Source organism: Kogia breviceps, chromosome 13 (assembly GCF_026419965.1).
Source record: "Kogia breviceps isolate mKogBre1 chromosome 13, mKogBre1 haplotype 1, whole genome shotgun sequence".
NCBI classification, from domain to species: Eukaryota; Metazoa; Chordata; class Mammalia; order Artiodactyla; family Physeteridae; genus Kogia; species Kogia breviceps.
This window is the reverse complement of record NC_081322.1, coordinates 89,862,567-89,874,703: the sequence shown is the minus strand read 5'-3', so window position 1 is coordinate 89,874,703 and position 12,137 is coordinate 89,862,567.

Below are 12,137 nucleotides of genomic sequence, written 5' to 3'. Positions count from 1 at the left end.
CTGCTTCTCAAAGTGTGGCCCGTGGGGCCCTGGGGAACCCTAACGTCCTCTCAGGTCTGCAAGATCAAAACTGTTTCATAATAGTACTCCATGTAAATATAAAGCTGAAAGTAAAGTTATATTCGTAGTAAGAGTATAAATGTCATTCGCCTTTGTCCCCGTGTCGACAGGTGTCCTGATGCAGAGCTCCTGGTGTCTCAGGACCACCCAGGACCCCCACTCCCTGTGTGGGGGGGTCACTGGATTCTCCATACGAAGCACTTCGGTGAGACAATTGCCAGTTTCACTTAAGAATGTGAAGCAGTGAAAATGAACCTCATTACGTCTCGACCATCGAGACCTTACATATCTTTAAAATTTTCTATGTAATGAAATGGGACAGGTGTGCACAGCCTTCTCCAGAAGCCGCCGCATCACGGACGGGTGACTCGAGGGCTGTTTGAGCTGCAAGCTGACCTCTCCACTTTTCCATGGAACATCTTTTTTTACTTGAAAGAACCAATGTCAGAATAACTTGGGTACTTGGCAGACATTTGCCGGAAAATGAAGGAAGTGAGCCTGTCTCTTCAAGGGAAATCACTGACGGCGTTTCTTGGCGAGGACAGAATTTGAGGCTTTGGGTGAAAATGAGAAATGAGAAAGGGCAATGGAGAAAGAGGACCGTAGGTGAGACCTATTTCCAAGGCAGAGATGTTGCCCCGATAAGGGGAAGGAGGGATACGCCTCTGGAAGCTGAAACTTGTAATGGTTAATTTTGTGGGTCGCCTTGGCAAGTCGACCAGTTGTGACGACCAGGTGTTTGTTCAAACACCCTCCAGATGCTGCTGTGGACGCGCTGCACAGATGTGACGAACCTTTAAATCAGCCAGCTTTGAGTAAAGCGGGTGGCTCTCAGAGTGCATTGGGCCTCCTCTGATCGGCCTTAAGCGCAAAGACTGTGATTTCCTGAAGAAAGAGGAATTCTGCCTCCAGGCTGTCTTCAGGCTCAAGACTGTAACATCAACTCTGACCTGAATCTCCAGGCTGTTGACCTGCCCTGTAGATTCCAGACCTGCCAGCCCCCCAAGTCTGGGAGCCAATTCCTAAAATCTCTCTCTCTCTATATGTATGTATTTCCTCTTGGATTTTCTTCTCTGGGGAACGTATTTTTTTGGCCGTGTTGCACAGCATGTAGGATCTTAGTTCCCCAACCAGGGATTGAACCCCTGCCCCCTGAGGTGGAAATGCAGAGTCTTAACCACTGGGCTGCCCGGGAAGTCCCCCTGGGGAATCGTGACCAACACAAAACTGAATTACAAAAATAAAACTTTGGACTCATTCCTATAATTACGCACGCTGTGGGCGATGCCTTAAGGGACAGATCACCACGGCACTGACCGGGGAGAGCGGGTTGAGGTCTGTCGGCCACCAGCAGGGCTTTGCCGGCTGGTTGTTCAAAACACAGGTCGTCAAGCCCAGCCCAGGCCTTCCCTTTTCTTATTAAGGTTCGAGAGGCACGACCACAGCACAGACATTCGGAGCCTAGATTTTGGAGTCGGACTTGGAAACTCAGCTTCACCGGCTGGTGGTCTAACCTCGGCTGAGTTAGCACCTTGGTCAGGCTCAGTCTTATCACCTAAGGACCGGAGAAAAGGACACATCTTGTTGGGAGGGTGAAATGACATTGGGTGACTTGTGGATCTAGAGCTGCTTCTGTGGCCCGTGCAGCAACTTCTCGTCTGCGTGACTTTCTGGTATCGGGGGTGGGGAGCCGTGGAGCAGGGACCTGCCCCCGGGGAGCCCGCCGCCTACCCTGGCGTTTGCCAGCTCCGGCCCATTGAGCCCGTGCGGTGCCAAGGCCGCCTGCTCGGTGATTCGGTCCTTCACCCACTTATTCACCCACCGAGCATTTGACGAGGGCCTGGTCCGTGAAGCGGCAGAGTTATTTTCTGGAACGCATTACACACCTCCGCTACGCATGTGGCCAAAGAGCCAAGGCCACGTCGTTTGTTTCGATGGGCCCGTTGGTGTGTGTGTGGAAGGAGGGAACACCAGAAGGGGGTTAAATCTCACGAGGCTCCATCCTCCCCGTTCTCTTTGTTTACGCGTGTATATGTCTGGCTGCGTCGCATGGCACGCGGGATCTTAGCTCCCCGGCAAGGCATTGAACCCGCCCCCCCTGCGCTGGGAGCACGGAGTCTCAACCACGGGACCACCGGGCAAGCCCTGCCCCATTCTCTCTGAACGGTGACGGCCGAGATCCCTCATCTTGAAACCCGAGTGTAGGGCTGGCGCCGAGCAGGCACAGAGACGCTCGGGTGGAGATTCAGAATCCGTGCACGGCCACCTGGCTTTCAGTGGAGCCTCCGAGTTTCATCCGTGGGCATAAAAGAAAGTGAGTCTCTTGAAATAGCGTAACTGCTGGCAGCGCAGCTGTTGAGACTTGGAGACCCAGCCTCTCTCTTTTGAATACGCGCCTCCGCGAGCAGGTGGCTACGGGGACAGCTAACGTGGGCCCTTTGCCCCTCAAGACGTAAAGAAGGGCGGAGGGAGGGAACAGGCCTGCAAGGGGAAGCACCGGGGCCGCACCAGCGCCCCAGGGAAACGTGACGCGTCCAAGCCGCGAACAGCTGAAGCCCGGGCACCGTGCCCCGGCCGAGGAGGAGAAGGTGTGTATTTCAACCCTCGGATATATTTGTGTTTGTAAGACGATGCCTTACGCATCGTTGGGGAGGCTCGACTGACTCTTAGGGGACAGTTAGGCAGCCACAAACTGCAACCTGGCAGAGAAGTAGGAACTCAGAACGTGAGGCGCCTCGGGAACCGGAGGAGTCACGTGACGATCCTTCCTCCCAGAAGCTGCTTCCCCCAACCTGTTTATCGAAAGCATAGGGACACGCCTGTCACTCTAGGCCCAGCTCAGATGCACCTTCTCCACGGCACCGTCTCCAGGCCACCGCAGCCTCAGATGCAGCTTTTCTTCCTTCTGTAGTAATGTGGTCTCTGCCACGCGTGTGGTATTAGTCACTCACTGCCTGATACTAATAGTCTGTCTTTTTATCGTTCATATCTTTCTACTCTTGATTCACTACAGGCTCTTTTCAGCCAAGCACCCGCCTCATCATCTAGAATGTTTGCTGCGCTTCAGGGGCCTCTAGTAACCGGTCCGGGAGTCGGAGGAAAGGGAGGCTGTGCCTCCCTTGGGGGTGAGGACTCGTGGCTTCGGAGTAGACAGGGCGGCCCCGGGGCCCGGCCCTGGCCTCGCTTTGGGGCGCGGTCCCGAGCAGGCTGCCCGGCTGTCCTGAGCTGTTGCCCAGGCCGCGCCGTGGGGACTCCAGCACGCGCCTGGCCAGCCGTGTGGGGAGGTGACAGACGTGCGGCGCTCTGCACACAGCACGGCAGGCACGGCTGGAAAGAGGGGGGGGGCGGGAAGCCAGGAGAGGCCGGGGAAGTGGCCGCACCAAAGCCTGGCGGGGCCCGGGGGGCAGACAGGACGAACCGGGCGTCACCCGCGCGCTGGATGCAGGTGGCACGGAAAGGCCCCAGAACCAGACGAGCGAGTTGCTGAGCCGCGTGGCCGGTAATTGCGAGGCGTGTACATTCCTGAGCGCGGGAGAGGCTGGACGGAGGGCGGGGCGTCTGGGCCATGAGTCTGGCTGTGGCTTTGGAGGGGGAGGTCCCGGAGGGGCGGGAGGCGCTGGGGCTCGGGCTGTAAACTGCCTGGACCGGTGGGGGCCCGGGAGGAGTGGGGAGAGGAGTTAAAGGAGGAGCGGGGACGGGGTCCAGGCGGCTGGAGCCCCCTCTGCCGCTGGAGACCCACCTGGGGCTGTCGGTTTCCTGCAGTCACGGAGCTAGGGTGGCGGTGCTAGAGAGGGGACGGGGGTGTTTCCACAAGGGAGGATGGCGTGATTCTGTGCAGCTGAGCACAGCCTTGGGGGCCGGGTTGGTGCTGATGCTGTGTGAGGACCTGTCGGTCTGCTGCCCGCGGGTGACGGGGCCGCACGGCAGGCTGTGAACGTAACTCCTCCTCCTCCAGTGCTCGGGAGCAGAGGTGAAAGGTCACTGGGAAGCGAACGTGGTCCTGAGTATATGACAAGCACTGCTTCCTACTCAGAAGCAGCTGCCATTGGGCCAGGGGACTGAACGATGCTGTTTTCAGTAGAACTGGGGCCGGTCACACCGCTCCTACCTGGCCAAACTGATGTGAGGACGCAGCGCACCAGTTAAAACACGTGTCAGCCCGCCAGGCGGCGGGTGCTTCGTTTGAGCTGTGTATTTTGGACGGACGGGCCGAACAAGCCGGTACTTCTTTGCTGGGTTCACAGCTGGTGACCTAGTTCACCTGCATTTATTTAAGGTGGATACTTTTACATCTTGACCTGGAGCTGAATTTGGCTCATTTCCATTTACCTGGAAACACCCTCCCCAGTTTTGTTTTGTTTTTTTCTATTTCCCACCCATCCGCATGGGTTCCTTTACTATTCTCCTTAGCAAGAGCACGAAAATATATTAACGTGACGTCCCAACACGTCCCTGGAGACGGCGATGTCCGGCAACGCCCCCGCCTCCTCTGCCGGGGTCCTCGGTGGCAGACCCGGTGGAACCCCGGAGCCTGTGGAACCGCTAGAGACCAGGGAGTGCGTGGGCACGGGCGGAGGGTGGCGGCCACCGCAGGAGAGCACCCGGGCCCACGGTCCGTGCGGTCTGCCGACGCGTGGGTGGACGACGCCGTCCTGGAGGTCGTGGTGACCGCAGGTCTGACGGTGACCCCGGAGCCTGAAACCTCCTCTAGGCCTGATAACCCCCTGCTCCCCTCCCGCCTTCAAAGGACAGTTACAGCGACTCTCCCACTTCTATCCAGAACCCTTCCCAGTTTAGAAAACCGTATTCTCTGGATTTCGCAGAACAGACTTTCTCACTCCAGTGTAAACAAAACAATCTCATTCTCTACTTGTGGGCCAAGCTGAGAACTAAGTAATTGGGAACAGAAGTATGCATGGCTTAGATACCACGTGTCTAAACATTTAGGCAGTCGAAAGAGACAGCAAGAAAGTCCCAATCTGTGTAATAATTGTAGTGTCCATCAATCCTATGGCAAGATTAGTCAGCAAGTTATAGAGTTAACTGATCACGGCTTCACTATCTATTCTCGAATCCGCGTGCCTTCTTCTGTTTGGATGCTGGGAAAATGTCCACGTGGAAGCAACAGAACATTTATTTATTTATTTATTTATTTTTTGCGGTACGCGGGCCTCTCACTGTTGTGGCTTCTCCCGTTGCGGAGCGCAGGCTCCGGACGCGCAGGCTCAGCGGCCACGGCTCACGGGCTTAGCTGCTCCGCAGCACGCGGGATCTTCCCGGACCGGGGCACGAACCCGCGTCCCCTGCATCGGCAGGCGGACTCTCGACCACTGCGCCACCAGGGAAGCCCCAGAACATTTATTTTAAAAAAATACTTGAATTGGATTGTCAGACCCCCAGTTAGAAGACAATTGACTGAAGTCAGGCCTTTAAAGGAGAAACCAAAGGAGTGGGTCACCAAGTTTGCAACCGACGCTAAAGCATGCAGATAGGAAGTGTCAGGAGGATGAAGTGTGACAGGAAGGCCCATGTCTGGACACATGGACCCCCCCAAGTGCGTGTCCCTGAGAACGAGCGTCGGGGAGAGAAGTCCAAGCGGCGTCTGGAGCGCCGGGCAGGCACTGCATGGCAAGAGCGGCTGATGGTTACCTGGTGCCGAAGACGAACCAGGCACTTTGTATACATGTTCTCATTTCATCCTCAGAACATTCAAAGAAGGAAACTGCATTAAGGGACTTGAGAATTTTCGTTGGTCCATCTCCTTAAACCGTTGATCTAGTGTGCTGGGGTGGCTAAAACAGCCCAAACTAACGTGGTGAATGATGCAGACCCTTCCCTAGAACAGGACGTGCAGTCTGGCCACGCACCCAGAGAGACATGACGGAGGCAAGGTCCATCGCACGCTACCGCCCCAGTGACCACAGAGCACGCAGCGCATGCAGGGCTCTGTGCTGGGATCCGGGGGTGGTGTGAGGACAAACGACTGTAGCCAACTCTGCTCTTCAGGTTGGATGAAAAAACCATCTGCACGTATTCTCAAGGATAGCCCTTGACCATAATTTAATAATCGTCCGGCTGAGACCTGGCTAGCATGCCCAGATATGGCCATGCGGTAACCTGTTCTCAAGAAGAAACTGTTGGTGAAAATACTGAAGTATCTCCCCAGTGGTTGGTAAATAGCTTAACAGTATCTGTGATAGTGGTAATATTTCATAATGATATGTATTCTGATGTAAACTCATTATGGCCTTGTAAACTTGTTACAGCCATTATGACTTCTAAAGATAAATGGGCTTCCTATTTCACTGTTTTCTGAGAAACTTTTGGTTTTACTGCAGTGGTGCATTGAACTTCTTATGTAAGTAGTAACTGCAGACTTATAATAAAATATTATAAACACCTCTCTATTTAGGTGTGTTAATATTAGCTCCCTTTAAATCTCATAAGCGTGCATCTTCTGAAGCTTCAGAACAAAGAAGGAATGATGTTAATGAGATCTGCTGCCTGGAATATCTTCTGATACCATGTAAACACCAGGCTAGCTTGGAACCGGATTTGATATTATGCAAGAATGCATTAGAAAAGCTCTATTCCTGGAATTAAAAACGGGTTGATTATTTCAACAAAACTTGAGTGGCCTATTGATACTGATATAAATACCAACACGAACGGTGCCAACATTTATTAGAAGTGAAAATGCTAATCACCTACATATTTTAGCACAAGGATAAACTTGTTCTGCTAAAGGCATAGTTCATGTAAAGAATATTTGTGATAATGTGGAAAAATTTAAAAGAATATCATAATTCAGTTTCATGTAATAAATATTTAAAATAAGAAAAACATAAAATTTTTATTAAAGGGTATCGATAAATCAGATAAAAAACACTGAGAAAGTACTATCATAGTCTTTCACCCCACCTACTCTGTGGCTAAAATTAATCAGGCATTTCAGACCTGAAATATTTACTAGAACTTCAAAAAAATAATAACATTGATGTAAATGGGTCATTGTAACCTAGATTTTCGACACTACTAACTGAAAATGTGCATCTATTGAAACGTGAAAACAACTTTTAGAAAAACTTACAAACCACGCCAGCAAAATTTCCATCATTGTTGGTCACGCTTCATCTCTTTCACTTAAGGATGTTGTAGGGCTTCCCTGGTGGCACAGTGGTTGAGAGTCCGCCTGCCGATGCAGGGGACACGGGTTCGTGCCCCGGTCCGGGAGGATCCCACGTGCCGCGGAGCGGCTGGGCCCGTGAGCCGTGGCCGCTGCGCCTGCGCGTCCGGAGCCTGTGCTCCGCAGCGGGAGAGGCCCCGGCAGTGAGAGGCCCGCGCACCGCAAAAAAAAAAAAAAAAGAAAGAAAAAGAATGTTGTAAACATTTATTTGAAGTGCAAAATCAGGGCTTTGAAGATAGTTTAATGGTTTGGTTGATTTTGTGGTTCTGGAAGGGGTGGATGTAGCTACACATCAATAGTTATTATTAGTGCTTGAAAAAATAATTTTGGTGGAAAATCTTCCTATAGAGAACATATTGGGTACGTATAATCAGCCATGTATTACAATTACACTGTAACTGTAGTTTAATTGTAATTAATTGGAGGGAGAAAGTATGTCACTTTGGCTAAATTTTTATTTAGCCAAAATTTCCAAATGTTTTAATTTAGATCTTCTAAAATGACCACATTCAATTATATCTGGATGATATAATAAAATATGTAAATTGATCACCTTATAGCTTTTCTCAAAAAGCTTTATATTTGTTTCATATACCAAGGAAACAACAGAGAGAATTATAAATGTTATATCTGAAGAGCTAGGAAAAGACATTAGGAAGGAAATTAGAAGAATATTTGGATCTGAATGGGTACCCCGTGCAGCTAGAGGTATTACAGCATTCAAAAAGAGTATCAAGGTAAGTTCAGCCTCTCTGATAAAATTAGTGAACTGGGAGAGGATGAACATTTAAATATTGGCTTTACTGCACACTACTGTCCCACAAAGGTGTCAGTATTTTCTTTCGCATTAAGAAAGACATTTCCCTTACGAAGGCAAGGATGAAGAAAGCTTTCAGACATATATTCTTGAAGGTGGGAACTTCCCTGAGAAGTTCCCTATTTAAAATTTCAAAGCAGCCCCCACTGTCCCCGGAACTCCTGAACCCTCTTCCCGGCTCTATTTTTCCCCCCATAGCTCTTAGCATCTTTAATCAGGTATCATTTTCTTTTTTTGCTATGTTTATTATTTATTTTCTTTCCTCTACTCTGTTAGCCCCTTCAGGGCAGAGATTTTTGTTAATTTTATTGTTGATTTTGATCACTCATGTATCCCATGTACCTAAAATGTCACTCGCCCCTGGTGGGCGCTCCACAAATATTTCTTCAGTGAACGAACACAGAAAACAGATAAATGAAACTGTGAAGGAAAAGTAGAAGATTATATTCAAGGGAAGAAATAAGATATGAAATTTGAAATGAAAACATACAGTAGCTATTCCAAGAGGATCAACTACCAGCTTGCCTAATAAATTATGTGAAAATGCACTGTGGTTTAATGAAAAAAGTGAAAAAGTAAAATGAAGTGTTAAGGTTTTTAAATTTTGGAATTCTGAAACTAGGTCAGATGACACGTGTGAAGTTCTGTGGAGAAAGAAAATTCAGCCAGCTAGTGAATATGACAATCCAAGAACCAATTTTCAAGATTTAGTTTAATAGCAGAGATACTGAACACATGAAAACGTCAGACAGACTCCTCAGAGCTGGACTATTTACACGTAATGGATGGCGGTGTTGCAAACGCTCGCCCGGGCTTCTGTCCGGTGAACCACGTGAAAGATGTCAAGAGAACTAAAGTTGCCTAACGACGGAGTAATTAAGAGGGAAGCCAGAAGGATTTGGGGGTTCCCATGTCAATCGTGGCTCAGTCAGAGGCATCTTATAGGGACAGCTCTGTCAAATAAAAGTCACGCCCAAGTTTTTAGATGTCTGTTTTTTTCTTTTTTAAAAAAAAAAATTTATTTATTTTCGGCTGTGTTGGCTCTTCGTTGCTGCACACAGGCTCTCTCTAGTTGCGGCACACGGGGGCTACTCTTTGCTGCAGCGTGCGGGCTTCTCACTGCGGTGGCTTCTCTCTGTTGCGGAGCACGGGCTCTAGGCGCACGGGCTTCGGTAGTTGTAGCACGCGGGCTCATTAGTTGTGGCGCACGGGCTTTGCTGCTCCGCGGCATGTGGGATCTTCCCGGACCAGGGCTTGAACCTGTGTCCCCTGAACTGGCAGGCGGATTCTTAACCACTGCGCCACCAGGCAAGTCCTAGGTGTCTGTTGATGATTTGGAATTATTAGGTTGGATAAACAATTTGAACTGCAATTCCTACATCTTGGTAAATGGTTTCATATATAAAGGTGTTCACGTGATAATTATGCAGTTTAGAGAATGAAGGCGAAGATATTGTATCATTTTAAAGTATATATTGGTTTACATATTAAATTGGTTTACCGTTCAGTTAACTGTTTTGATGCTTCCCCACTGCAGAGTGTCTAAATGGACGGGACCAGGAGGAATGGTTGATGACAATTGATGGGCAGGCCTTCACCCTTTCTGAAGATGCTCCCATCCTCAGGGACCACCTACGTGCCTGTGAGGGGGGCCGGATGAATGACGGAGGCCACAGAGGGTACCAGAACGAAGAGGAGGCCGAAGTCGCTTGGTCTGGGATGTTCAGGCTTGAGGTGGGGGTGGTATCTGCGTTGAGCACCTGGAGAGGAGAGCAGAGGCTGGTCCTGTGCATGGGGCCGGGGGCAGGGAAGCTGGGGATGCTGGAGCATCGGCCCAGAGGGCGTGCAGACGGCAGCGCCGGGACCGGGGCCCTGGCTTGAAGGAGTGGTGTGTATCAAGAGGCTGCGTGGGCAGCGAAGAACGAAGACCACGCTCAGGGGCTTGGATCTGGTCTCGTAGGCAGAGAGGCTGGGGGAGGAGGGGGCGATGTGTGAAAGAGGTGTGGGAACGTGGGGTCCGGGTGGAGAGGCCCTGCGGGAACGAGGAAAGGGGCCGGGGCGCTCGTGCCGAGGAGGACAGGTCTTCAGAAGCTGCAGGAAGAGAGGTTGGGTGGAGGAGCCAGGCGGGGAGAGAGGGGCAGAGCCAGCGCCGTCCACGCGGCTACAGGAGGGCCTGGACCACGCGTCTCGTGTAGGTGCCCTCGCCCTGCGGGCCATCGGGAGACGGGAGAGGTTCAGCCACCCAGAGGGGACCGGCGGCGGTGAGAGGGACCCTGGGGGGATGAACGGCCGCAGAGAACAAAGTCCTGTTGCCAAAGTCTCTGAAATCTCGGAGGGCGCAGGTGTGGGACAGGCCAGCGGCCAAGTCCTGCGCGGCAGGATGTGCCAGGGCCGCAGACCTAGGCGGCCCGCGTGAGGACCGGCTATCCGGTGTGCGACCACGGCGTCCCACCACGGAGGCTCCGTTCTCACCTCCACGACGGGCATCCTGCACGCCTCGGTCCCGACCCGGGGGACAACCCCTGTCTTCTGAGAGAGTCGTATTCTCGGGTAACGGGATGCAAAGCCACAGAGCCGGGCGTCGCGCCCTCATCCTCTCTTGGGACCACGTTTGGACTATCCCACCTCCCTCTGGGAAGCGCTGTCCTGGCAGGAGCATCGGGGGCTTTGCTGGAGTCGGATGGAGGGCGAGGAGGGGGGTCTGAGCCCCAACGAGTGTGGGCAGGACTGTCGGGGTGTCCTTCCTGGGGTGCACCGCGCCCTTCCTCTCAAGTGGGGTCGTCGTTGGAGCCCTGCCTGCCTGTGGACTTCGGTTAGAAGACCTGCTTCCGGGGACCTGGCGGCACGCCTCTTCCTGCGCGTGGCTCAGCTCGGCCTCCGGGCGCTCCTCTTCGGTCACCAGGCCTGGGGACAGGCGACGCAAGCCCGTGTGGGGTTGTCAGGCGCAAAAATGGGGACTCAGTGTTTTAGGGCAAAACGTTTCACTGAAATGGAGGAAAACGTGTCTCGTGCATATTTAGGAATAATGCCGTGCGGCGGAGCCACGCCAGACGTATTCCTTACGTTACAACCCATGTGTTAAAATGAGCCTAATTCTGTATTTCTCGAGTCTACATTTGGTCATTCATTCTGCTTCTTCAGCTAAAACTTGGTCCCCGTAAAAAACTAAATAGAACCTTGGTGTACTATTCTGATGATCACGGAGAGGGACTGAGTACTGAGAGATGTTACCTCCTGAGAACCAAGGCTATTTTACAGAAAACGATGGCCGCGCCATCTCCCCGAGGAGCCTTTCAAATACACCCAAGTACTAATTATAGAGTCATAACCCGAGGAAGAAGAGAAAGGAATCTGGAAAACTCCCATGTGCGTTTTTAGACGATTCTGACAAACTAGAGAGGAAATAACTGGCCACCGAAGGTGCCGGGGTCAAGGGCGAAGCCGCCAAGATGAAGCCAGCATCTTTCGCGCCTGCATCACTCCCGGGCCTGTGGGGATGTCTCCCCAGGACTATTCCCTCGAACGCGCCGCGCAACCCCACACGCTTAGCTGGATACTGGAGAGCCTTTCACGACACCATCAGGGACCACTTTGGAGGAGAGTCCAGGGAGCTCTGAGCGGCTGACGTGTGCTGGCCGGGCTCTGCGTGGTCCTCTGCATCAGGTGGGGACTCAGAAGCATGTTCCCCGTGTCCTCACAGCCCTTGGGCCCTCGGTCTCTGGCTGGAGAAACAACGGAGGAGGACGGGAGCCCCCCCCTCCAGCCCCCCTCCCCCACCAGAAGCGCAGAAACCTGGCTGAGGCAGGGCAATCAGGCAGCACCCCACCCACCCACCCCCGCCCACCTGAGCACCATTTCCCTCCTGGAATCTGCGCTTCCCCTGAAGAGCCCCGACCGACCTCAGTGAAAATTCCCACAGAAAAGTTCCATTCAATTTGACTGGGTTTTCATGCAACAAACTATGCCTCTTAATTGAGGCCAAGGTGTACTTTTCAGTCTTGTTTTCTGTCCCGGCTGCTACCGCGTGATTTGGAGCCTGGAGGGCAGAGCCTGGAGGAGGAGATTTTCCTCCCA